The sequence below is a fragment of the Helianthus annuus genome, chromosome 14 (assembly GCF_002127325.2).
Source record: "Helianthus annuus cultivar XRQ/B chromosome 14, HanXRQr2.0-SUNRISE, whole genome shotgun sequence".
NCBI lineage: Eukaryota > Viridiplantae > Streptophyta > Magnoliopsida > Asterales > Asteraceae > Helianthus > Helianthus annuus.
In genome coordinates, this window is record NC_035446.2 from 123,891,279 (window position 1) to 123,918,606 (window position 27,328).

Consider the following 27,328-nt stretch of genomic DNA (forward strand, 5'->3'; position numbering starts at 1 on the left):
ATGATTCTTAAGTTACTAGATACTTATTATTATACGTTTATTAATGTATATAGCTATTTATTAAAGTTTTATTTGATTCTATTCTATATGTCAATTTAACACCGTAAGATTTTAATTAATTTTAGGCTATGCGGGGCACCCTCGGTGACTCCCTTCGGGGACCAAAGTTGCCGAGCGGTGAGGTGCTGCCAACCAAGAGGGGAGGGAAATCGGGGGGCCAAATCGGTGGGGAGTCACCGAAGAAAGGAAGGAGAGAGGGAACTGATGGACCAATGAATTTTTTTTTTTTTTGAATAAAAAAACAATTCCCCTAAGAGGGGTGCACCTCGTACGTTTTTGGACAAGAGGGAAGTTATAGAGAAGTTTTCCCTCACCTAATTAGGGGGTGCCCCCTTCACCCTTAAATGTTGAAGGGGTATGGTCCCAATTCTTGCGCCGACCAATCAGGTCGCAGGACCATACTCTTATCAGACTAATATGGTACCTTTCCCAACCTCACGCCGGCAAATCAGATGCAACCTATGTCGCGCGTGAGGTCAGGGCCAACACAGGACCAGATTTGACATTTGGCTCCTTGGATGAAAACCCTTACTTCCTGAACCTTGTGCCGGCTACACGGGGTATCCCCGATGGTCGATGCAGGAAAGAAGCGCAGATAATCCTAGGACAAGTACCAAAGGTACAAGTGCCAGAGCAGTGGACCAATGAGCGTCCAACATGCTGTATCCGATCATGCTCCACGATTAACAATCGTACAGGAGACAAAGAGGTACACAAGGATGTATACGTGGCACCAATCAGCGTGCGCCGACCACTGCTCCACGATCTCCACTTAGCCACTGATGACAGGCAGACAACAAGGACAAGGTCAGGACATGTGGATCCATTCAGTGTGCGCCAGCTACCCTCTCGCCTAGAAACACGAACGGTCGTGGCAGAGGGGACAGAACAGAAATTCTTTGTTGTCGACTATAGGCCCAAGGCCCATCAACTCATCTCCTTCCCACACCTCTCCGGCTATAAATAGTGAACCTCACCTACAGGTTTAAGCATACCATCGCTTCCTTGCTCTCTCACTCTTAATCACACACTTTTATCCTCAAAGCATACACTTATTCTCACGCAAGAGGGTTGTTACGAGGAGAACCCCCCCTATTCCCCTTATACTTATTTGCAGGATTATCACATCACAGCTTGGACGAGATAAAGAAGATTAACCTTATTTGTCGAGGCACAAACTACAAACTAATCACCAGATTAGTTTGGTGTTTCTTCAAATGTATTGCGGGAAAACAGGTCCTAGATTTTTCATAAATTTACATATATAGTTTTACAATTATCATTGTGACATCATCATTACAAAACCGTTTGCCAATAGAGTTATACAATTATCATTGTGAAAAACGATCTATGTTTAAACTTCATCAAGTGGTTATTAAAAACTGAATGTGTTTTAAGATATAAACCGTTTTTACAAAAGACTATGTTCATCCTATCCAACCCGAGATTTCGTCGAACGATCATCCAGTTTGAGGTAGTTTACCTAAGTATATATACTCTATGCTTAGGTCAAACCCGACCCTGTTCCACCGGGTTCTCATATGTAAATCTATAATAACCCAACCCAATTCCTACCCGGTTCTTCCTAAAAACCATAGTTCAACACATCAAATTCACCATGTAGCATACAATATGTAATCCCTTCACAATTCTGGACAGTTTCAAATAGCCAAGTTCATGCCCAACTACTCCATTTGAATCACCAAATTTCACATAGGGACAACAAACCCGATTTATTTACGACTAAAAACAGTACGCTAGTTATTATTCCAACCCACAAAACAATCTCAAGGCTTCCACAAGATGGTTGTTTCGGCAATCATAGAGGTAACCACATACGGGTCCATGTTCGACCCAGGCCTTCGATCCTCAAAATACCCCTTCCCTTCTTCAGCAGTGTCTCTCCCCACCCGTATCGACACACCACGCTTCGCAACTCCCTACAAAGCACAAACACATCTCAATCGTTAGTCGTTACCAAATGAAACGGGCCATGTTTGATGTTAAATCCATCTCATTATTTGAGTTAGAGCATGTAAACTAAAAGTTAATAGGATTAAGGTTTTTGGGTTCGTGTACCCATGAGAAGGTGTTGATGTCTGCGGTCTCATGATTCCCAGTGAGGCGACGCTCGTTGCCTTCACCATAACCTGCTATGTGATCTTCATGCCTAAGTCCAAGCTTCTCAATAGCCTTTTGGATGGCCTCGTATCCTCCGTCTTCACGCATCGATTTCGTGCTAACATTTTAACCATGGTTAGATATTAGCATAACACAACAGGAAGTTGATAGAAGTAAGCTAGCATTATTATATATGCACAACTTATACCTATAGTTAGTGTGACCACCCGCTCCGTTCCAATCACCCTGTTGAAAACATGTAAGAAAAAACACCGAAATAATATTTAATCTAGGGTAAACGTTAATTAATATAGAAAAGTTGTGTTTTTAAACAAAGAGCTAACCGGGACCGGTTTAGGATCAAACGAGACGACAACTCCAGCAATTTCAGTGACTCGCTGTTAATTAATCGTCATTACAACTAATATCATTTTCAACAAGCAACACACATCTATTGTTAGATATATATTTGCACACCTAAATAAATTACCTCAAGTATATAACGCGCAACCCACAACTCGTCCGCAGCAGTGATCCCGACTGAAGGTCCAATTTGAAACTCCCACTTTTCATATTGTGTCACAAAACGCACATAAAACACGTCAAATTCTTAGTTTAAAATCAATAACTTGCATCTAGAATTCGCGAATAATGTTTACCTGACCGGGCATCACCTCGGCGTTGACGCCACCTATATTAATCCCGGCATAGAGACATGCTTTGTAGTGTGCGTCGACAATGTCACGCCCAAACACTTTTTCAGCACCAACCCCACAATAATAAGGACCCTAAATGTGACATATCAACCAAAAATATAACATCAAAAAGTTGTAATAATTAAATTAAACTGATCTAGATTAAATAATTACTTGAGGTTTTGGGAAGCCTCCTCGAGGCCAACCCAAAGGCCACTTGGTGTCCTTCTCCATTAAGGTGTATTCTTGCTCAAGCCCATACCTATGAAAATTAAAATCTCTTAATTTTGTGAATATAATGGTTATATAATTGTTTATTGGTCATTTTCGATATAAACTATCTATTATAAGTCTATAGATGAAATAATAAAAATACATATGACAATTACCATGGGAGTTCAGCAACAACATCCGGATGGTTGAAAATCTTGGCAGCTTCAAACCTCTTGTTTGTGTAGATCGGATCACCCGTTGGGTTGTAAGCATCACACAACACCTTCAATTCATTCAAGTAAATAATATTATCTTTTATCAATTCGATCTTGAGTAGATCATAACAGCTCGGCTCGTGTACACCCCAAGTAAAGTATTAAATATGAAAGTACTAACCAAGATATTGTTGCCCCTCCGGAAAGGATCCTTGAAAATAGCTTGAGGACTATTGAATTCATAATAAATTGTTTAATAATTAGATTTGGGAATAGATGAATATAGAATCATAATTAACAATTTGTAATTTGTGTAGTAGTGATGAATAAAGCTACTCACTATAAGATGACTTCGGTGTCATGGCCATGGGCCTGACCAGTGCTTGATCCATCGTAGTTCCACTTTGGAAGCTTTTGTGGGTCATCCAATGATCCACTAAGAGTCTAAAGTGCACACAACAAAATAGGAAAAAGAAAACCAAGAAATTCCTTTCAAATATTTATCTACTTTATGGATTACTAATTGATAATTGAAAATCATTAATTTAGTTTTAGTTTTAGTTTGTTTGAAAAGTAAAAGCTTACTCTAGCTTTGCTTCTGATGTCCAGACCTGATCCACCAATCCTAAAAAAATTGAAGTTATATTTTAAAACAATATTTAACTAATATTACTCGAAAATTTAAAAAAAAGAAAGAAATAATGCGTGGTTATTTTGGTTGTTCACAAGAGTTGAAGTGTTGGCCCAGTTAAGTAGATTATTCTGGTTATTTTCACAATGAAACGGAAGTGCAATGTTTCAACACTTGTATATTTGTTGATAAACACTTGTCAACAACCATTGCATGAGTGAGACGTGTGTCCCATCAAAAGTACTAAATCATTTTCCAATAAAAAAACTTTTCAAAATAACAATTCTTGTCATTTATGAAGGATTCCACACCCACTATTCTCACACCCATAAAATCTTATTTTCACACCTCTATATGTATATGGCCCGTATAAAGTTATACGGACCGTATAACTGATTGTCGCACAAAAAAATGTCAAAGAATGTTCTTTTGTCCATGTATGTGGGTTGTATAACATTATACGACCCGTATAGATGTTATACGACCCATATAATGTTATACGACTCAAACCTTATATAATGCTATACGACCCATATAATATTATACGACCCGTCTAGAATATTATACGACCTAATATTTTCTCTATGTATACGAGCCGTACAACATTATACGAGCCGTTCAATATTTTTCATGTTAAATTATTCTATACGACGGCCCGTAAAACGGGTGTGAAATTAAGATTTTAGTGTTTATATTTTATCAACCATTAATTATTAGTTGGATGATTATAAATAAAACATAATTTGTAATGCATCCTCATTACAGGATCAGAGGGAGAGATAGGTTAGAGAGATAAGAGGGAAAAGAAAAAAAAGCATAAAGCTCCAATCTTTTTTTTTTTTTTTAATTTTATTATTTTATATTTTATATATAGCTTCATTCTGGTCAAATCTGTTAACCAAAATCAATTTTTAAACTTGATTTTATGGTTTTCATTGCTAATTTCTTGTTAAAATTTAACAATATTGAGCTTTTAAAACAAACTTCTATCTTTGATTTTTCAAAAGAGTTTAATTTTTACAGTTAAAATAAAAGAAAAAAGTAATTATGGTGATTAAAAATTAAAAAATAAAAGAAGAAAGCTAAGTAATAGGAGACAACTGACCAGATGTATTCGGCAATGAACTTGTCATGGATGGTGGAGAGATTGAGGTTCATGAAATCTGTCACCGTCGACATTTCTTTTTATCTGTTGTTTAGAGAATGAAGTAAGAGCATGGTTTTATAGTGCATACACCATATTTACAACGGTTCACTTTTTTTTAATATGTTTTAATGTGAAAATATTAATATTTAAAATAGACATGATAATAAAAAGTAAATTTAGGGGCTGTTTGTAATTTCTTAATGGGTAAGTGTTAAACCAATAAGAGATCTGAATCATTAAGTGTTGAACTAGGAAGATGTCTGAACCATTAAGAGCCAGTATAATGGTTAACCGTTCAGAGACAAATATCTGACCAATTCAAATAAGATGTCTTAATCATTCAAACTCAGTATAATGCTTAACCATTCAAAGACAATTGTCAGAATCATTCAGACATCTGCTCGCGAAACAAACATTCTGAACTATTAATTGTTGAACCAGTAAGAAGTCTAAACGATTAAAAGTCCTATTAAGAGCTAAACAAACAGTCCCGAAATTTGGTTATGATATCTATTGTTTGTATGTACAAATAATTATAAATTATATATAATACTCATTTACTTAGGTGCGGTTTTTATTTAATCTTGTTTATAAATGTTGGTCGTAAGTTGATCAACATTAGAAAATTTTTGCTTATATATAAGCCAGATTAGAAGTTTAAGCTATAAAACTACCAAGTAGATTGAAAGGAAATGGTAAAATAATTTACAAAATCTTATATATTTTTGTAATTGTAATTTTGTGTGATTTCATTTTGAATCTTGACAATTGTTCACTGTGTTAATAATAAATGCTTAATAAATTAACGGATGTTCACTGTGTAATTTAATTTTGTGTGATTTTTAATTTAAGAGATCCCACAAGTCTTTCCATAGTTTCAACTATTGTTAATAATAAATGCTTAATAAATTAACGGATGCTAATTGATCAGTGAACAATAAATTTTTTTTTTTGAAAGGAAAACTTCATTAAAAAACGCGCCCACCCGAAAAGAAGTGAACAATAAATTTAAAAAAAAAAAAACTTGCATATCTAATTACAAGGTTATAGGGTGGCCTCTAACATTTAGAGTGTTAATAATGACATGACATATCTTTCCATCTGTAGCGCAGTGGTTGTGACATCTGGGTGAAGGCTTGGCTCAGGATTCAACCCGGGTTCGAGTCCAACGGGGGGCGAGGGTTTACCCATTCCACAGGGTTCCCGCGCATCAGGGGTGTGCTACGCTTTCTGGCGGTGGTCGAGTAGTCGGCCTTTGAACATAGCTCCGAAAGGGTGGGTTTACACGTGGAAAGCAGTTAGCTCTTCAAAAAAAAAATGACATGACATGTTAAGTAACATTGCAAACTAACAATTACTAGTGCTCTAGTGTTGGCCACGGGTATTTAAGTTCCACCTATGGTGGGCCCGGGTGAGTTTTCCCCTTCACGTCTCAAGTTCGAGTCTGAGTGATAGAGGTTTCTCATTGAGGGGTTTAAATTGGGGATCTATTGTGCGAAGGGCTCTCTAGCGCGGACCTGGTTAACACAACGTATGCTAGATCTCCCTACATTCGCGAATAATTCACACCTTTAAAAAAACTAATATTGCAAACCACTCTCTCATTGTGTTAAAGTGCATTAAATGGGTTGTGTTAACATGTTAACCCAATGTTAAATGAATTGAGTTAATTATTCTTTTCTTTTTTTGGACCAAAAACCACTAAAAGATAGGGCTAGAAGAGGTTAATGAGATTAAACTATTTCCTTGAAGTGAGACAATGTGAAATGGGGAAAAAAGGTTGATGTGTCACTTAGGTAGAGTTAAGATAGGTTAAATATACCCAAATGCCTAATAAAAGAGTCTTTCTAATGCCACATGTCATCTAATTATGATAAATAAGTTCATCTAATATCACATGGCATTTTCTCTATCAATTTCATAATAATATTAATAAATATCTAATATTTCTAAACATATAATAATAAATAAATATAAATATCTAATTATAATAAAAGACTTTAAATAATACCAAATGAAATTCTCTACTTCACTTCATTAAATAATATCTAACTCTAGCCTCTAACTTATGATTAAATAATATATAAATTATCTATAATTTTATTATTTCTTCAAATGGATAAGGATATTGAAGGGGTATGGTCTCAGATCTCACGTCAGCATCGACCGCGAGTGACCATTACCCTTATCAAAACCCCCACTAGCTAACAACCTACTTATGCCCATGCGAGAACGCGTCGGCACAAGGGTTGAATCCAATCTATCTAGTAACGAAGGAGGACTTACATGGAACATGAGAACGGTAGAGTGATGCGACATAGCATCACATCTGGTGTATGAAAACGGAAGTATTCACAGCGATGCGGCCTCGCACCGCATCCAGCGAACACTTCTATCAATACAAGGAAAGCCTTACCTTAGGCATAGAAGAAGATGAACGTAGCGGTGCGGCTGACACCGCACCATACGGGCATTTTCGTCACGACAAGGGATGCAGGCAAGACGACGATGCGGCTAGCATCGCATCTCGCGTATTCCTTGATCACAAGTAGGAGACGCGGTAACTTCAGATGTTACCGCACGTAGCGATGCGGCTTGCACCGCATCCTATGCACTCAAGCAAGTGGTACTGACACCACAGTGCAAGTGGCACCAATGGCAGTTACCTGTCAGAGCTACGTAAGCAATGGACTGACATGGCGTAACCTCCATAACCGACAAGCCTGACACACCTGAAAAGGTGCAGCACGTCGTCAGTCCATCCATCATCATCCTCCTTCACTCCTCGGCTATAAATACCAACCCCAAACCAGGTTTGAGGTATCTCTTCACAACTCTCTCACTACTACTACTATCTTACTTTGCTTCCCAAGCAAACTACTGATTCTCACGCCGGAGAGTGGTAACAAGGAGCACCCCCCACCCCATCCTCCTTGTTACGAGTCACGGTCTGTTTCCTTGTGCAGGAGATCAACCACCGGTGATCCAGCCAGCGATCCTCGAGAGGAAGGGATTAACCCTTCTTGACGAGACCAGTGTGTTAACCCTGCCCGGTTAACCATTGTTTCATCATTGGCGCCCACCGCTACTCTTAGCATTTTCTAAACCATCCTTTTTCCTCTCTCACGATCATGACTGATCACCAAAACAACACTGCGGATAACCAAAATCCTCCAATCCCAAACCCGGTAGGGGTCAATGCCTCGACCTCCCAACCCGGACACATCGGCACGTCCACACAAAGGAGCCCCTCCTTTATGTTTGGACATGACTTATCACAGTTCCCATCTGTGATCCCACCAGGCATGACCATTCATGCCTGGTACGAGCAGCAAGCAGCCACGCTGACCGCAGCATACAACCGCGCTTGTACTGAAGCGAATATACGAGCTGGGCTTCCCCCAGCACCGCACACCCCTGTTGAGCGTATTTTACAATACGACGGCAGGATACATTCACGCCCGGCTTCAAGAAGCCGACGTGAAGAACGGGGATCGTCTTACTGTTCGGTCCACACCCTCAACGAGGACGATTCCTCATACGGGTCCCACACCAGAGGACCGGTACATACCCGCCTTGGCCCCCATGGCGAGGGCAGGAGGCGATCAACCTCCAGACGCGGCCCAGGCATTCAGAGCCGATTGGGCCCACAACCATACACCGAAGGGTACGGTCATACCGACCCTGACGACTATAGCTACCGCGGTGATTCGCATGACACCAGTAGCAGACCGGGAGGACGCAACTATGTTCCTCCCAGTCACCCCCGCAACACATACCTTAGGGCGGCAAAGCGCCCTGCGAACGAGCCATACAGGCCAAAGGCAGCGGCCGAAAATTCCAAGTTCGGCACGCGGATTGCCAACGCCCATGTCACCACGACAAAGTTCCCATTCAACGTTGGGAAATACAGTGGTTCGACCGACCCGGACGACCACATGAACATCTTCATGGGCGCGGGCATCAACGGCCAGTGGGATGAACCCACTTGGTGTAATTTTTTCCCCCAGACCCTTACGAGCCTAGCCAGGGCATGGTTCGATTCTTTGCCAGTGGGATCACTGGATTCATTCGAGGACTTGCGTACCAAGTTCCTCGCCCATTTTTGCCAGCAGCGACACCACGAACGAGATTCGTTGGACGTCATGAACATCTGGCGAAGGGACGACGAATCGCTCGAAGCATTCGTCGTCCGATATAATAAAGAGTGCCTGGAGATAGGTGACGTGGCAGACCAGATGGCACGAAACCACTTCATCCGGGCCGTCAAAGACAGAGAGATGATCATGACCATCTCTGGCAAGGAGGGCTTGCCCAAAAAATGGGAAGATGTCATGACCGCGGTCAAGACATACGCCCAGACACAGCGGTCACTTGAACTGCATGTGACAAAGGCAAAGCCCCAAGCCGAAACATCCCACCAAGGGTCCAAGCGTAACAATAAACGCAACCGGGACGTTGGAAATCGCGATATTTACAAACCATACTTTCCGCGAACCAACACGTTCGACCCAAAGAACTACAACCCCGCCCGAGACAGTCGGGCGTCAAAAAAAGAATCTCGGGACCGCAACTGGACCGAGATCACCATGTCGCCAAGTGAGGTCCTCCTTGCGGACCCACAGTTCTTGCGACCGGCCCAACCAATGAAGTCCAAGAAAAATCAGGACCTCACACTCTACTGTGAGTACCACAAGGACTCGGGCCACACCACCAACAACTGCATCAGTCTCCGACTGGAGATTGAGCGCGCCTTAAAGGAGGGGAAACTGCAACATCTTTTGCCAGGTGGGCAAAAGCCCACCAAGCGCATTACCCCTCATGGCGAAGGTACCTCCTCCGGGAAGAGAACCATGCACGTGGCTTCCACCCACATGATCCACGGAGGCAAGGGCAGGCCGCGAAAAGCGGCAAGAAGGCCGGAATGTGACTGGAAAGACGAGCAAGTCGTCTTTCCAAAAGTCCGAGGCGGACCGCGCGATAGGCGCGCCGTCGTCATTTCAGGCCAACTGGCACACTACTGCACCGAGCGTCTATTCATCGACCCGAGCAGTACATCTGATATAATCTACGAACAATGCTTCAACCAGTTCGACCAGGAGGACAAAGATCGGTTGCAAGCAGTAGATTACCCGTTAACCGGGTTCGCAGGGGAAACTGTCTTTCCCCTAGGCCAGATTACTTTCCCTGTGCGTCTTTCCAGCGGAAACCGCACAAGGACAGAAGAGGTAAACTTCATGGTTTTACCTCACACCTCCAGATATGACGTACTCCTCGGGAGAGAATCCCAAGGAGATTTCAATATGATTACGTCGGTCCCCCACTCTGCGGTTGGTTTCCCAACCGAATCGGGGGTCGCGATAATCTACGCCCGCAGGGACGTCATGATGTCGGACGAAGTACGTCCGACCAAGGTCGCAAGGCCCACTCCCAACGACCAACCAAAAAAATGGGTTCTCAACGCGAGATACCCAGAACAAAAGGTCACATTGGGTCACGCCTTATCCCCGACCACAAAAGCGCAACTGAAGCAACTTCTCTTTAGGAACCAGGACATCTTCGCGTGGACACCCGCAGACATGACCGGGGTCCCACGTGATGTTGCGCAACATCATTTGAATACCTTGCCAGGTATTAAGCCAGTGATCCAAGGCCAACGCCACCTTGGATCAGCTATAAATCAGGCGATGCAAGAGCAGATCGAAGAACTGCTCTCCGCAGGCATCCTGCGGGAAGTCAAATACCAGACGTGGTTATCCAATCCAGTCATGGTAGAAAAACCGTCCGGGGGCTGGCGCATGTGCGTCGATTACAAAGACCTTAACAAAGCCTGCCTCAAGGCTGTTACGCGCTTCCAGAAATCGACGAAAAAGTCGATAATCTCGCACCATTCAGGTGGAAGTGTTTCCTCGATTGCTACAAAGGGTACCATCAAGTACAAATGGCAATCGAGGATGAAGACAAAACGGCATTCCGGACTCCCACCGGAAATTACTGCTACACAAAGATGCCGTTTGGGTTGCGCAACGCGGGCTCAACCTACCAAAAGTTGATGAACGACACTTTCCGCGGCCAAATAAGCAAAAGTGTCGAAATCTACATGGACGACCTGGTCGTCATGAGCATGGAAGAGGATACCATGCTCACAGATATTGAAAGAACATTCCAAACTCTGCGCAGCGTTAACATAAAGCTCAATCCAGGAAAATGCTCGTTTGGAATGGAAGAAGGAAAATTCCTTGGGTTCATCGTCACTAAAGATGGATTCAAGGTAAACCCGGAGAAAGTCCAGGCGATCGAGCGCATGCCATCGCCTTCATCGATGAAGGATATGCAACGACTAGCCGGCAGGCTAGCGGCACTTAACAGATTCTTAGCTAACCACGCAGCTAAGTCTTATCCGTTCATCAAGACCCTGCGGAGCTGTTCAAAGAAAGAACAATTCCAGTGGACCGCAGAGGCTGAACAGGCCTTCCGGGAAATGAAGGAATGTTTGATACAACTCCCAACTTTAACCGCACCACGCAAAGATGAGCCACTCATATTATACCTATCCGCCGCGGATAACGCGGTGGGTGCGGTATTAATAGTGGACCGAAAGGGGGTTCAAACACCCATCTATTACATCAGCAAGATGCTCAATGACCCAGAGACGAGATACTCAATAATGGAGAAATTGGTGCTAGCATTAGTGCACGCTTCAAGACGGTTGCGACGCTACTTCGTAAACCACGTCATCACAGTGCTAACCAATTACAGGATCGGCCCGATCCTATCCGAACCCGACATCTCTAGGAGATTAGCGAAATGGGCAATCGAGCTGGGCGCGCACACGATACACTATAAACCGCGCCCCGCGATTAAAGGCCAGATCTTAGCTGATTTCGCCGCCGAAGTACCGGTGAATCGCATCCAAGAATGCGAAGAAGCACAAACTCCTGCACCAACGCCACCCTCCTCAGAGACATGGGCACTCTTCACAGATGGTGCCTCCAACGACGAAGGTGCGGGTGCAGGTCTGCGACTCGTCAGCCCTGACGGCCAAGAGCTTACATATGCAATCCGCCTCGAATTCAAAAGCACAAACAACGAGGCAGAATATGAGGCTCTGTTAGCGGGGCTACGTTTAGCAGTCAAAATCGGCGTGCAACATCTGGAAGCACACGTCGACTCTTTGTTAGTTGCAGGCCAAGTACGCGGCGACTATGCCGCAAAAGGGGATATCATGATCCTCTACCTTGAGCAAGTCCTGCAACTAAAATCCAAATTCGCTTCGTTCAATATTCGCCATATTAATCGAAGCGAAAACAAGTCCGCAGATGCACTATCGAAACTTGCATCTACCAGCTTCCAACACTTGGCAAAGGAGATACGCATCGAAATCCTGCAAAATCCTTCGGTACCCCTGCGCCAAGTCAACGTCATTCAATACGGTTCAACATCATGGATGAAACCTATTATCGCATACCTACAGTCAGGTGTGACTCCCGAAAGCAAATCAGAAGCACGCAAACTACAATACAAAGCGTGCCATTATCAAATGGGAGACGGTATCTTATACCGCAAATCATACCTCGGGCCACTACTACGATGCGTCAACCCCCAGGATGCCACATACCTCATTCGAGAGATACACGAGGGCATATGTGTCATACATGCTGGACCACGCATGGTAGTGGCCAAAATCATGAATGCCGGGTATTACTGGCCCGGCATGCACCTGGACGCCGTCAAAGAGTTGCGCAAGTGCATCGACTGTCAACGTCATGCTCCAAAAACCTTGCGGCCAAAAAAACAACTTAGTCCCCGTCACAACCGCATGGCCCTTTCAGAAATGGGCAATTGACGTTGTGGGACCTTTCCCTGACGCTCCAGGTGCGGTTAAATTTATCATAGTAGCGGTTGATTACTTCACAAAATGGGTGGAAGCAAAACCGCTCGCCTCAACCACTGCTATGATAACAAGGAAGTTCATTTGGGAACAAATCATCTGCCGTTTCGGTTTACCAATGTGCATTGTCACCGATAACGGCACCAACTTCGCTGCCGACGAATTCCAAAAATGGCTAAAAGAACTACATATTGAGCACATATTCTCATCAGTCGCACACCCGCAAGGGAACGGCCAAGTCGAGAGTATCAATAAAAGCCTAGTCGAAGGGATCAAGGCACGGTTGGGAACGGCCAGGCGTGGCTGGGTCGATGAACTCCCAAGTATCTTATGGGCTCACCGTACAAGCCCAAAAACAAGCAATGGGGAAACACCCTTCAGCCTAGTCTACGGTTCAGAAGCGGTGATCCCCGCAGAAGTAGGTCTCCCCTCTCCTAGAATGTTGGCTATTGAAAAACTAGACAACAACATGGAACGCAGGATCGATTTGGACCTCTTGGAAGAAAGGCGCGAAAACGCTGCCATTAACGAGGCCAAATATAAATCCAAACTTGAAAAATACTACAACGCGCGCGTCCGCGTTTGTACTTTCAACCCAGGAGACTACGTCCTACGCGACAATGAGGCATCTAATGCCGAGCGCCCAGGCAAACTTGCCCCCAAGTGGGAAGGACCCTACCTCATCAAAGAGGTCTTAGGGAAAGGCGCGTACAAATTACAAACACTAGAAGGCGAACCTATCGCACGCACGTGGAATGCACAACAGCTTCGACACTGTTATATGTAAGCCATGTTTTTACATTTCTCTATGTAACCTATCGGGCCGCAGGCCATTTGCAAATAAATAAATAAGCAATTTTATACATTATTGTTTGTTATTACTATTACAAATGCGTGTTCCACTTTGCGGTATCCCAAAAACAGATTGGCAAAATCTTCATTCGCGATACCCATACAAAGTGGTAACCACACACAAATATTGTAATAGGCCAGCAAAAGGCAAAAAGACTTGCATGTTTATCCGGCCGGATAAACAAGTTTTTGTTAAACACTTAACACAATTCCTGAGCCTAAAAAGGCAAACAATGGAATTGACGCGGACTCATACGACAAAGGTATGGAGTACACTTGACCCCATTCACAAATGGGTAGAGTTCCAGATATATAAGCTTTTACAAAGCTTAAGCAATTCTAAAACCCTCACACGGTAAATAACAGAATTGATGCGTACTCATACAACAAAAGTATGGAGTATACTTGACCCCGTTCATAAATGGGTAAAGTTACGCATACATACGTTCAGACATGCAAGAATTAAAAACACTTGTACAAACTGAACAAAGAAACTTTGTATTCAAAAAATTCAAGCACCCACATGATGCTTAATGAATTTACATAAAGTTCCTATTCTATACAAGAGGAATACAAAAAGGAGGCACACTAGCCAACCTAAACCCTATTTTGTACCGCTGGTTCCCGCATCTCCTCCGGCACCACCAGCGGGTTCTTCCTCTTCCGCATCCGGATAAAGCATCCGCAAGCGGTCAACATAGTCCGCAGCCTCCAAAAAATCGTCCAGTTCCCCTACACAGGCAAGGGGCGTATCATAAAAGGAGACTTCGGCCGCTTTAAGAAGCGACTCGGTGTCCACACCATGGAACCCGGATCGCTTATCAGTATAACCGCCTGCGGATAATACATTGATATCGCCAATGCAGCGGTTATAACCAGCTTTAAAGCCTGCATCACGCGCGCGATCCCTGACCAGATCCAAATCAGCCGCGGTCTCAGGGGCATTCATGATAGCCTCAACAATCTGCAATAAAAGGATCATAAGTCTTGAATACTAATCCAAGCAAATGTAAAGGCAACGGATACTTACACGCGCGATGCCGTGAGTCCGCAACCACTCACGGTCAGCCTCCAACTGGTCAACAGAGGACACCAAGGCATCCTTGGCCTCAACAGCGGCATCAGCCCGCTTCTCCGCAACAGACACGCGGGCAGTAAGGTCTGTAACCGCGACCTCCCGGGCCTGAACCTCAGCCTGTCAAAAAACAGTAAACAGTTTACACGATAAACATTTACGAAACAAGGAAGAAAGTAACAAAGTTAAAGAAACATACCTGCAGGCTGGCAACAACTTTGCCCAAACGAATGCGCTCCGCATTCGCCTCTTCAAGAGCCTTAGAAGCACGGCTCTCCCTCTCTTCAGCCTCCTCAAGGGTTTTCGCGGCACGAGCCCCGGCTTCTTTGGCTTCTTCAAGCGCCTTCAGGGCGTCGGCCTTCGCCTGCAGCGCTTTAACAGAAATGGCCTCAGCCGCAGCTTTCTCCTGGCTCAAGGTAGCGTTCGCTGCCTTGGCATTTGTCAACTCCTGCCGAGCATGAAACAGAATGTCATTCTGCTTAGCCCAAGATGATTTCCACTTCTTGCGCTCATTGGACATTTTTTCATTCCAACTCTTGCGCTCATCAGCAAGAAGTTTAGCAAGGGTACGCACCTGTTTCAGCTGGGCAGTGGCAGCCCATTCAGAAGTCTGCTTCTGCTTCTCAAAAGCAGCCTTGTCCTTCTCGAGCTGCTCTGCACCCGCATGAGCAGCCTGGACTAACTTTTCCGCTTCCGCCCGCATACGAGCAGCCTCCTCCTCGCGGCGACCCAACACCTTGTAGTCTTCCAAGATGGCATTCGCCACAATAGAAGACCCTACTAACATTGTTGAGAGCTGGTTTATGCGCAGCTCACGGGGTGCAGCGCGGGCTCGCTCCACTTCAAAAGGGGTGCCCAAACCACCCAAAATCTCCTTGCATGCAGAAGGGTCATTGGAAATATCATCCCCCTGCATAACAGTCCAGGGGGGTCGGTGATACACAGTACTGCGACCCTGGGTGTAAGTGCGGTAGTAATACTCCAACTCAGACTCCCCAGGCTGAATTGGAGGCCCATCATACCCCGCACCACCGGCAGACGAGCCGGTACCCTTATCAACAGGAGACTTCTGCGGCTGAGCATCATGCTGCCGCGCTTCAGCGCCAGTTTTTTGCGGTCCGGCATCAGAATGTTGCTTCCCAGTATCAGCGAACCGCACACTCAAATTGTCTCCCTCATTGAGGGAGATCAGATTGTTGGACGAGTCAACAGTGTCAAATATCTGGGTCGCAGCATTCTCTGCGGTACCCTCTGTCCGCACCGTCGACTCCGACACCACCTTGGCAGGGGGTGTTGATGGCACTTCAGTTGCACCCGCATCCGTGGCACGCGGGGATGACCCTGGAGCATCAAAGATAGAGACATCTTCATCTTGAAGCTCTACAAAAAACAAAGTCAAATAGCTATCAAAAACAAGTTACACATAACAGTTAAGACAAGCTAGCCTACACTTACCAACGACAACCGCAGGTTTTTTCTGCGTCGGAGCAGACCTTTTGGTTACCAGTCTCCGACGTTTGGTTTCAACACCACCAGTAGCTTTCTGCTCTGGCCTTCTCTTCTCACCAATAACAGGGGGACCCGCAGCTGTCCCTCCCGCGGCCGTCTCTTCTGCCTGTTTCTTCGCAGCACCAGAACGCGACCCCGCAGCTGTACCCAAACCCTCAAGGGTATCAGATACTATCACATAATCCTTGTATCGACGAAAAGAAGAGTGAGAGATACCTGCCGCCTGCGGCACCAGATGAGGCAGAACAGTGACCTCCTTTATCTTCTTTTGGCGAAAGCGCACGCCCTTCACAGTTTGCCTCTTTGGCACACCTTTCGCTTCGGGGTCCCCTAAGGCCCCAAGATCACCTGCATGGAATCAATCCAAAGGGTGAGTCAATAAACCAACATTATCATCACAAGTGAAAAAGCTTCCAAATTATACCTTTGCCTGGCGGCAACTCAACTGCTAGTGCGGCCTCAGTAGGCACCCGGAAGTTACTACGGATGATAGCATTATGATCCTCCTCACCATCCGCACAAACTACGGTCTCAACCGTCCCAAGGAAATCCGGGGCAAACATCCTCCATGCGGGAGCATCCTCTGATAACACATAAAATCAGTACCGCCAAAAAGAATAGGGAACTTAAACACATGAAGAGTACGTACCACCGCTTTTCTCCCGCACCACGGGTCTCGAGTTCTTGTTCCTCCTCGTCAACATCATACGCAACAACCACAGTTGCGTATTGGTCAGCTTCACAGACTCAATAGTCTGAAGCTGCGGAAACCACTGCACTGATTTCAAGCTGGGCATCGCAATGGTCTCCCCTATGATCGTCTCGGTCACATTCCGAAACGTCATGTCTGCAACAATGGCAGCAGCCTTGACGTAGAAGAATTTCTTCTTCCACATCGTCATCCCCTTGGGAGGAGTCATCAGCTTGGGGCTACCGTCTCGTTGACGGAAAGAAAAGAAACCCAATGATACAGTCATCTGATAAAACCGTCGGAAATCTCCGACGGTAGGCTCTATACCAAGAGCACGGAAGGTGAACTCAAAATTACGAATCCGAATCATACCAAACGGACTCACTTGAGAAATGTGGACCTTGTACCACTCCAAGACATCAACAACAAACACCGTCAACGGTAACCGGAGATTACAGTCACCAAAAAAGTCGGCCCACATGGTCACATAACCGGCCGGAGCGTCGGCACCAGTATCACCCTCCGATGGATACTGAGCCCCATACTCAGGGGGCATTTGGACATCAAGCATAAGACGATCAAAGGTTTTTCTGGTCCACTTCAACGCCGGTAATCCACCACCGGCAGCCCCCTCTTCTTCTTCTTCAGCCACTACCGGCTGTTCTGGGTTTTCACCCTCCACATTGTGTGGATTAGATGGTTCAGCCATCAAGAATATCAAAGAAACAGAAGATGGTGAACAGAAAAACTAGAAACCCTCACTGGAACTTCAAGGAATTTCGTCGGAGAAGACAAAGAACAAGGTTTCTCTCACCGGCAAATTTTTGAAATTTCAAACAAGTGAGGGAAACCACGAACGGTTTCCCCTTATATACCCATCGCAATTAATGCGGAGGGAGAAAACAAATCATCACGTTCAAAAAGAGTGAATCGTATGACACCACGTGTCGAGCGCCGTTTCCGCTGACGGTTATCACGCGCGCGTGGCCGCCCACGCGCCTGACACAAGAGACGTTTACACTCTTCACTACAGTGCATTTAATGCCTCGGGCAGTGCAAACGTCCTTTCATTTCAGCACATGCCAGGAAGATCTCACCAACTTCCACCAACTCACACGTGAGATCAGCCACGTTTGCAACAAAAAGCGACTACATTCTCCAATTATAAGCGGCATGCGGTTTCTCTGGTATACCGCACCATAACCCATACCGCATGTCGTTTTTTAACATACCCCTAAAAATAGGTAAAAATATATATCTCTACACTATAAGGGGGTATAATACCTATCCGCACTACCCACGAGCACACGTGGAATATGCGGACATGACACACACGATGTAACACCTCGAATTTTTGTGTCCAATGATGTGTTAACACGTGTCATTTGTTTACACGTGGCATCTATAATAAACAAAGGACTAATTTTGACAAACCTTGAAAGTATATAAATTCGAGGGTTATAAATGTCAACAAGGGTAAATATACTGTATAGTATCCCTAAATAATGCTTAAACCTTCAAACGAATAAATTATAGATCGTACAAAAACAAAACGCGGAAGAAAGTGAGAGATTACAAACTACAGGGGTTAATTGTGTCAACATGTTTAATAATACCTCTGAGTGACCCTTTAACGTTCCAAAGACTTTGTAACGGTATTATACCCTCACTAAAATAATATATATGAATTTCGCGAAGTTTCGATATGAAACGAGAAAGTTACGATCGAATTCGTAGAAGAAGGGTTAAAAGCGTCAATAATGAAAGTTAAGGCTTTCTGAATAATTAATAAATAAACCGGGGACTTTATAATGCGGGTAAATAACACGAGGCCCCTATCGGTAAATAACCGAGGGCCAAACCGCAAAGTTACCCCTTCAAAACCGAAAGGTCAGGCGAATCATTACGAAAGATTTCCTTATTAATGACCAGATTCTGTAATCATTACAAAAAGATTTAAAAATCCTGAAATCTTAACCTTAGGCGACCCGCGTAAGGTTTAAACATAAGTTGAGGCGGGCCGCGAGCCTCCTCTATTTCGCGTCTGATCTTCTGATCCCAGGCGACCCGCGTAAGAGTTGCATGGAATGTCCATGCGGGTCGCGTACGACGCCCAGATGCAGAAATGTAGTAACTACTTGGCTTTTGGAACCTTTGAATGATCAAACACCAATGTATGAGGCATGGGCACCCTACAAGTGACCCATATCACTCAGGGGACACCTACCCATCATCATGATCAGTAGTAGCATGTTGTGTAATGATTTTGGCCTTGTTTTTGGCTATAAATAGCACCATTGTGCTCACAACATTCACAACATCAAAACTCACTCATCTGGTCATTCCAAGAGCTCTAAAGCATTCTCCTGTATTCTTAAGTCTTCTCTTGAGCTTCTGTAAGTAATCCAACCTTTGTGGTTCAACATTCGCTTAGTTTTTAGCTAAAAACTCAACCGTCGTAACTAACGGTTGTCATTGCAATATCTTGCAAATGGTTCAGTCTTATGACGAATCAAAAATGGTTATGAGTTGGTATTTATGTGGGTAATAAACCTCTAAAATGGTTCCCCCTGATCACCACTCTAACTATGTCAATTATCGAGTCAAACGTGCGGTTAAAAAGTCAACAGAAAGCTATTTTAGCGATTTATGCATAATCTGTAATATATATGTTATGGAACCTGTTTTGACAATCATAAAACATGATAATAAGTATATAAACATGTTTGCGCTCGTTTGAATCGATCATTTACTATATTGAACCGGTTCGGAGCCGAAAGTCGCAAAAGTTTGACTTTTGCTTTGACTTCAGTTCTGACCCGTTTTAGTGAGGTATAAATATACCTTAGGACTCTCTTAGGACCAGGTCACATGTTGGTATACGCCTCTGTGGTCGGTTCATGAGTTATCCGAGTCTTTTACGCAATTCCGTCATTCGCCTAAAAATTGACCGTAACGGCCTTTTAAAATTAAAACGAGTATTTCGGACACGTGAACGGACCAAAACCTTGCTTGTTAAATTATAAGCATGTCCTTAAAGTTTCACGTCAATCCGAGGCCTAGAATGAGAGTTATGCTAAAAGGCGCACTTTTAAGAAAGTTTTGTAATTAACGGCGCAATTAGCATAACGCCCATCTAACCCAAGTTTTCGTCACCAAAACTTTTACCCACTGTGGTAAAATAATATTTTGGGAATTTTAAAGATTTTTAATAAATTTTACCTTGCTCATAACCTGTGGTTATGGCTACGGTTCGGTAAATACCGAATATGCCCTTTTTGGCCAAAACGGGAGTTCTACAAGGTCTTTTGACCCGATTCCAGTTGCTACTGGTTTTAAATAATAAATAAAGTATTTTAAGCTTTATAAGCTGTTCGGGAAACTCAGATTTCCTGTAGAACTCGAAAATCCCTTTTAAAGTCTTTAAAATGACCGAAAAGCCCCTACGGGGCATAATATCAACTTAAACTCGTTACGGGCATTACGGAAGGTATCCTACTGATACCAAAATACTTTTAAGGCATATTGACTTAGGAAATAAGCGTACGACTCTCATGGTTAACCGTTTCGCCTATTGCGCGCACGGTTCGGCCTATGAAACTAGTTTTCATACATTAGCCGATATGGGTCAAATTATATTATTTGAACCCCAAAAATCCAGAGTATGAACTATAAACCCATATAAAACAAGTCTCTGAACTTGTTGGGTCCAAATCATACTCCATTCTCGGTTTTCGCCTTTCCGTGCGAATTAACCATATCTATATATCGGAATCAACCGGTTTAAGCTACGGCTAATACAAGGACCGTTAGGATTCTAAGAGGTTAATTAAAACCTTCGTTCCAGATTAGGAGCCCCAGTAAAAGCTATCGGTGACTTGATCTAAATTAAGGATTAATACTTGCAAAGGTAAATACTTTTGACTTATTTCCCCTATATGGGCTTGGGTTACGGTATATTAATACCGCTTGATTGAGCATTATATAATTCCATCGATTAGGTGGTTAATTGATTAAATATGATTGGCTCATTTAAACAGTTTTGTTGCTTATAAGCCTTTGGGGGGTTTAATGACCGTTGTCCCGGATATCCTCGGCATCATTTTACGAAATGGCCACGACCATCGACATCCCGGTGTAGGCGTACACCCGGTATAAAGTGTCGACATTAAAACTAAAAGACGTATCCGTTGGTTTCTGTACTACGGTTTTACGCAAACGTGGTGTGTCTATAAATCTTTAACCCGGCACGACCCGGGCTACTGAACGCATAAAAGAACATGTAAAACGTTCACAAGATCATTATGAATTTTCCCATGTTATAAAAGAGTTTGTGCCTCGTGCATTCAAATCAATTTTGATAAACATTTTCAAATGTGTCAGTTGAATGTATTTACCAGTGTAAACTGACGTATTTTCCCCAAAAAGATTAAGTGCAGGTACCTAAACGTAATTGGCTGGTATTAGCTCCCTAGCGTCGGGATAAGCCTCGCAAGCTTGATTGCAGTATCTAATGGAACAATACTTTATCTGTATTTACGATCCACTGTGGATATTCAACTTCTGTAATACATTTTGATATTAAAATCAGAGGTTGAAATTATATATTTAAATTATGCTTCCGCTGTGCATTATATAATTGTGTGGTTTGACTATATTGTTGCCAACATCGTCACGGTAATCCCCCACCGGGCCCACCGGTGAGACACGTGGAAATCGGGGTGTGACAGGTTGGTATCAGAGCCAACATTGAGTGAATTAAACACTATCCTATTGTGTTTAATCTCAATGACACAATTGCACATACTTGAGTCTAGACAAGAACTTAGGACAAATTCGGATTGATACTCCTTTTTGTCTTTATTTTCGATCTGATTATTAATAAGTTTTGGAGCAGGAAAATGCCACCTGTTATATTCCGAGGAAGAGGAAGGGGACGTAGAGGCCGAGGAGAAATCGTGACACATCACGATCAAGAAGCTGGACCATCTGGTACAAGACATCCTTCGATGACAAGGAGCGAAGAGCCACAACGACGAAGAGATCTTTACGAACCAGCGAGGCATTCCACTTCGCACAGCTCGACGCCATCCTACCGGCACTCCTTTGGGCCAGATTCAGAAAATAATCCCAACAACCCACAACCTTCCTTCATACCTCTACAACGTTCGGTTTCGCACCGGAATTATGACGACCCTACTCCATACTACGTAGCTCAGTTTAATCCGGCTGACTACATACAGGAACCTTCAGGTTTTGTTCCACTAGGGCCACAAGACCATTTTTCTGAAGATCCCATGGAGGAAGATGAGGATCCAACTGAACCAGCTCGTGGTACGCCCACGCATCCGATAGAAGTATCTGATGGATCTTCATATCATGGTCCGCAGTATCAAGGCCCAGACAGCTTTATGGCCTTGTTTGACCGACATGAGTGGTACAACACACCATCTCATCAGACATCGCAACCGAGACATCCACAGGATCCCTCTGAGGATTCACGCTTTGAGGCAGTTACGCCACCACCTCCGCCACCGGCACAACCAGTTATACCTGATCCGCCGAGGCGTAGGAGGACCAATGCTCGTATGTCTACACGAGGAGGAGGGGGTAACCACTTCAGCACTCCTCGACATTCTAGTAGTAGCCACTATCCGCCACTACATGAAGAAGGACCTTCAAGTCCTATACAGGAGGCGAACTCCGCGCCTACTGCACGAAATTCGCCACCATTTGGGTATGACCAACCCATACCAGCTTACACAGGTCCAACGGCTTACAACCCGTTTGAACCGTCACAAGCACAATACAACTACGGCTATGAGCGCGACCCATATGTGGTGTCGGCTAGATATAATGCGCGCTACCCTGACGGAGCACATGGAAACATGGGACCACCGGATTACTCAGCACATGGGTATCCAATACCTCCCAGACCTCCAGTTCCGCATCAAGCGCCACAACCACGATTTTCTCCTCCTGGACAGGAAGAAATACTCCATCGACTAGATCGTGTGGAGAGAGAGTTCGAGGAAGAAAAGAAAAGCCACCGAGGATTTCTCAAAGGCTTGGCAAATCTACTAAAGGGCAAAAAGAAGAAACGTGACCACTAGCCCTTAATAACTGTACTACTGTAATTTCTACTTTAAATAAGTCCCTGTGTGGACAACTTATCATATTTCAGCCCCTATGTGGACTTATCTTTCGTCCTTGCACGGACACCTATCTTGTATTAGTCCCTGCGTGGACTTGTCACTTATTTTAAAACCTCTATGGAGGTATGTACTATTTGAAAGACCCGTTTAGGGCAATATGTAGTTGTATTTGAAATTTCGGAATGTATGTTATGAGTTTTGTTTTAATATACATACAAATAAATCAAAACCATTCCTTTTATATTGATCTGCCTAATAAAGAATCTTAAGGGGGGGTGAAACCTAGCTTGGGGTCTTTTAAGATCAGTCAAGATGGTACGACCTAGCTGAAAAGATTCTAATTCCCTGTTAACCTCTGTGCGCATGTTAACATTTATGGCAGATGTGATTCGTTATAATCACGCACGTCATTCTTATACAATAATCCTTTGAGGATTTCAAAACCCAACTAAATGATTTATAAATCGTGGGTTAAATCACCAATGAAGGTAATCACTATTAAAACATCCATTAGTGATGTAGTGCCTACGGGCCAATATTATAAAGACATCCATTTAGCGATGCAGTGCCTACGGGCCAGAACTATTAAAACATCCATTAGTGATGTAGTGCCTACGGGCCAATATTATAAAGACATCCATTTAGCGATGCAGTGCCTACGGGCCAGAACTATTAAAACATCCATTAGTGATGTAGTGCCTACGGGCCAATATTATAAAGACATCCATTTAGCGATGCAATGCCTACGGACCAGTATTATAAAGACATCCATTAGTGATGCAGTGCCTACGGGCCAATATTATTAAAACATCCATTAGTGATGTAGTGCCTACGGGCCAACCATATTAAGACATCCATTAGAGGTGTAATGCCTATGGGCCATAATAATTGTCTTATAAAGACAAAAGGCAGTGGTAGTCTATGACTCTCTGTCAGAAAGAGATAAAAGAACTACGGTTCAACTCTCTATGCCTTTGATTCTCTGAAATCTCGGTTAATATTATAAAACATCATCGTGATTAGACTTTATGCCGCCAATACTATTATATAGTTAAAATAGGATATATTCAAATCCTAATATTTAATGTAATGAGATAATAAGTTAACCGAATATGGTCTCTGTACCATGGTTGACAAATTGTCATAAAAGACAAACACATAATAATCTCCTAAATTAAAGTTTTGTTATCTTCTGTAACAGATTCAAGTTACAATGGCGGATCCCAATGGAGAGAACAGCCACACAAACGAAGATGACTATGACAATGCGTCAGTACATTTGACAGGCGCACAGCTAAAGGCTCTGATCAACAATGCTGTCCAGGCCAAAACCACCCTCTAAACCAAAGACACACTCCAAACCACCCTCTGAACCCAAGAAAGATGACGACAAGCATTCGTCTACTGAGCACAGCGTTCACCGCGATAGAGAATATACTGATGCGTCCAGTGCTAAGGGTTGCACCTACAAATACTTTGTATCATGCAAGCCCCGTGAATTTACAGGGGAAAAAGGTGCGGTTGATTGTATCACCTGGCTGGACGAGATGGACACGATTGTGGACATCAGCGGGTGCGCTGAGAGGGACGTGGTTAAGTTTGTGTCCCAGTCATTCAAGGGCGAGGCCCTGGCATGGTGGAGAGCTCTGGTGCAGGCTTCAGGTAAGTCTGCCTTGTACAAAATGTCATGGGGGGAGTTTATTACCCTCATAAAAGAAAACTACTGCCCTCAGCACGAGGTTGAGAAGATTGAGGCTGATTTTGTCTCACTAGTGATGACAAACCTGGATTGTCAAGCTTATCTGACAAGCTTTAACACTATGTCACGCCTGGTGCCATATCTTGTGACACCAGAACCACGAAGAATTGCCCGATTCATTGGGGGCTTGGAACCGGCGATTAAGGCCAGTGTAAAGGCCTCTAGGCCAACGACCTTCAGGTCAGTTACTGACCTCTCCTTGTCTCTTACACTTGATGCTGTCCGTCTGAGGGCACAAAGAAGCAAGGAGGCTGAAAAGCGAAAGCGTGAGGATGATACCTCACGAAAGTCCGGTAAAAAGCACCGTGGAAACGGTGAGGGCAAAAGAGGGTCGGAGGCAAAGAAGGAGGGGCAAGCTGATGGAAGACCTCACTGCAAGGTCTGCAAGAAACCTCACTCCGGGAAGTGTAGGTTTGCGTCTGGTTCACAGTCGCAACAAAGGACTCCACCCTGTGGGCTATGCAAGTCCAAGGAGCATAAGACAGTGGAGTGCAAAAAGATAAAGGACGCAACCTGCTTTAATTGTAACGAAAAGGGGCACATAAAGAGTAATTGCCCGAAGTATGCCAAGAAGGCGGAAGAGACGAAGAAGTCGAATGCGAGAGTTTTCCGCTTGGATGCAAAGGAAGCGGTTAAGGACGACAATGTGCTTACAGGTACTTTTCTCGTAAATAATATATTTGCAAGAGTACTATTCGATTCTGGCGCTGATAAATCCTTTGTAGACCAGAAATTTTGCCAACTACTAAATATGCCAATCAAAACCCTTGACGTGAAATACGAAGTAGAGTTAGCAGACGGCACGATAGAAACCGTCTCTACCGTTCTAGAAGGATGTGAAATGTCCATTAGGAACCATTCTTTTCCTTTATCTCTACTTCCTTTCAAACTTGCGGGTTTTGACATCGTGCTAGGCATGGACTGGTTATCCCATAACCAGGCCCAAATCATTTGCGGCAAAAGGCAAATAGTTTTAAAGACTCCGAGTGGTGAATCTCTTACCATTCGAGGGGATACGCATTACGGATTGCCCGAAGACGTATCTATGCTGAAAGCTTCAAGGTGTTTGAACAGAGGCTGTGTAATTTACATGGCTCAGGTGATAATTGAAGAACCAAAGCCGAAGATCGAGAATCTTCCTGTCATTTCTGAATACCCCGAGATTTTTCCTGAAGAACTACCTGGTTTGCCACCAGATAGACAAGTGGAGTTCAGAATTGACATCATACCTGGACCAGCTCCGATAGCACGAGCACCTTACAGATTAGCTCCGACGGAAATGAAAGAACTGAGGACCCAGTTGGATGAACTGCTGGCGAAAGGTTTTATCAGACCTAGTTCATCTCCCTGGGGAGCTCCTGTCCTATTTGTAAAGAAGAAGGACGGATCGATGCGGTTGTGCATCGACTATAGAGAGCTGAATAAAGTTACCATAAAGAACAGATATCCTTTACCAAGGATCGATGATCTATTCGATCAGCTGCAAGGAGCAAGCTACTTCTCCAAGATCGACTTAAGGTCGGGTTATCATCAACTAAGGGTCAGAGATGAAGATGTACACAAGACTGCATTTAGGACTCGCTATGGTCATTACGAGTTCCTAGTGATGCCTTTTGGGCTCACAAATGCACCGGCTGCGTTCATGGACCTCATGAATCGCGTGTGCAAGCCGTATTTAGATAAATTCGTCATAGTCTTCATCGACGATATCCTTATCTATTCCAAGAATCAAGCTGACCACGAGAAGCACCTCCGTTGCATTCTCGAATTACTACAACGTGAGAAACTCTACGCCAAATTCTCGAAATGTGAATTCTGGCTAAGAGAGGTTCAGTTTTTAGGACACGTTGTGAGTGAGCGTGGTATCCAAGTGGATCCCGCTAAGGTGGAGGCAGTCATGAACTGGCAAGAGCCAAAGACGCCTACCGAAATCCGTAGTTTCCTGGGATTAGCAGGATATTACCGGAGATTTATTGAGAATTTTTCAAGGATTGCTGCGCCCTTGACTTCCTTGACCAAGAAGAAAGAAAAGTACATTTGGGGCCCAAAGCAGCAAGAGTCCTTCGAAATACTGAAGCAAAAGCTAAGCAACGCACCTGTGTTGACCTTACCTGAAGGCACAGATGAATTCGTAGTTTACTGCGATGCATCACACACAGGCATGGGGTGTGTGCTTATGCAGAAGGGCAAGGTGATTGCCTATGCTTCAAGGCAATTAAAGGTGCATGAAAAGAATTACACCACCCACGACTTGGAGTTGGGTGCCGTTGTATTTGCACTTAAGTTGTGGAGGCACTACCTTTATGGCATTAAA

The 27,328-nt window shown here is 43.9% G+C and overlaps 1 pseudogene across 1 annotated transcript; it reads right to left on the reverse strand.

The window, feature by feature from the left end:
* Positions 1 to 1,719: 1,719 nt before the first annotated feature.
* Positions 1,720 to 5,155, reverse strand: LOC110909263 (annotated as a pseudogene). The gene is made up of 12 exons (XR_002575304.2): positions 5,041 to 5,155; positions 3,890 to 3,929; positions 3,645 to 3,748; positions 3,486 to 3,534; positions 3,266 to 3,372; positions 3,051 to 3,138; positions 2,841 to 2,969; positions 2,672 to 2,746; positions 2,526 to 2,579; positions 2,390 to 2,427; positions 2,140 to 2,299; positions 1,720 to 2,000 (listed from the first exon to the last, which is right to left on the reverse strand). The product of XR_002575304.2 is annotated as a glutamine synthetase nodule isozyme-like (transcript).
* Positions 5,156 to 27,328: the final 22,173 nt, after the last annotated feature.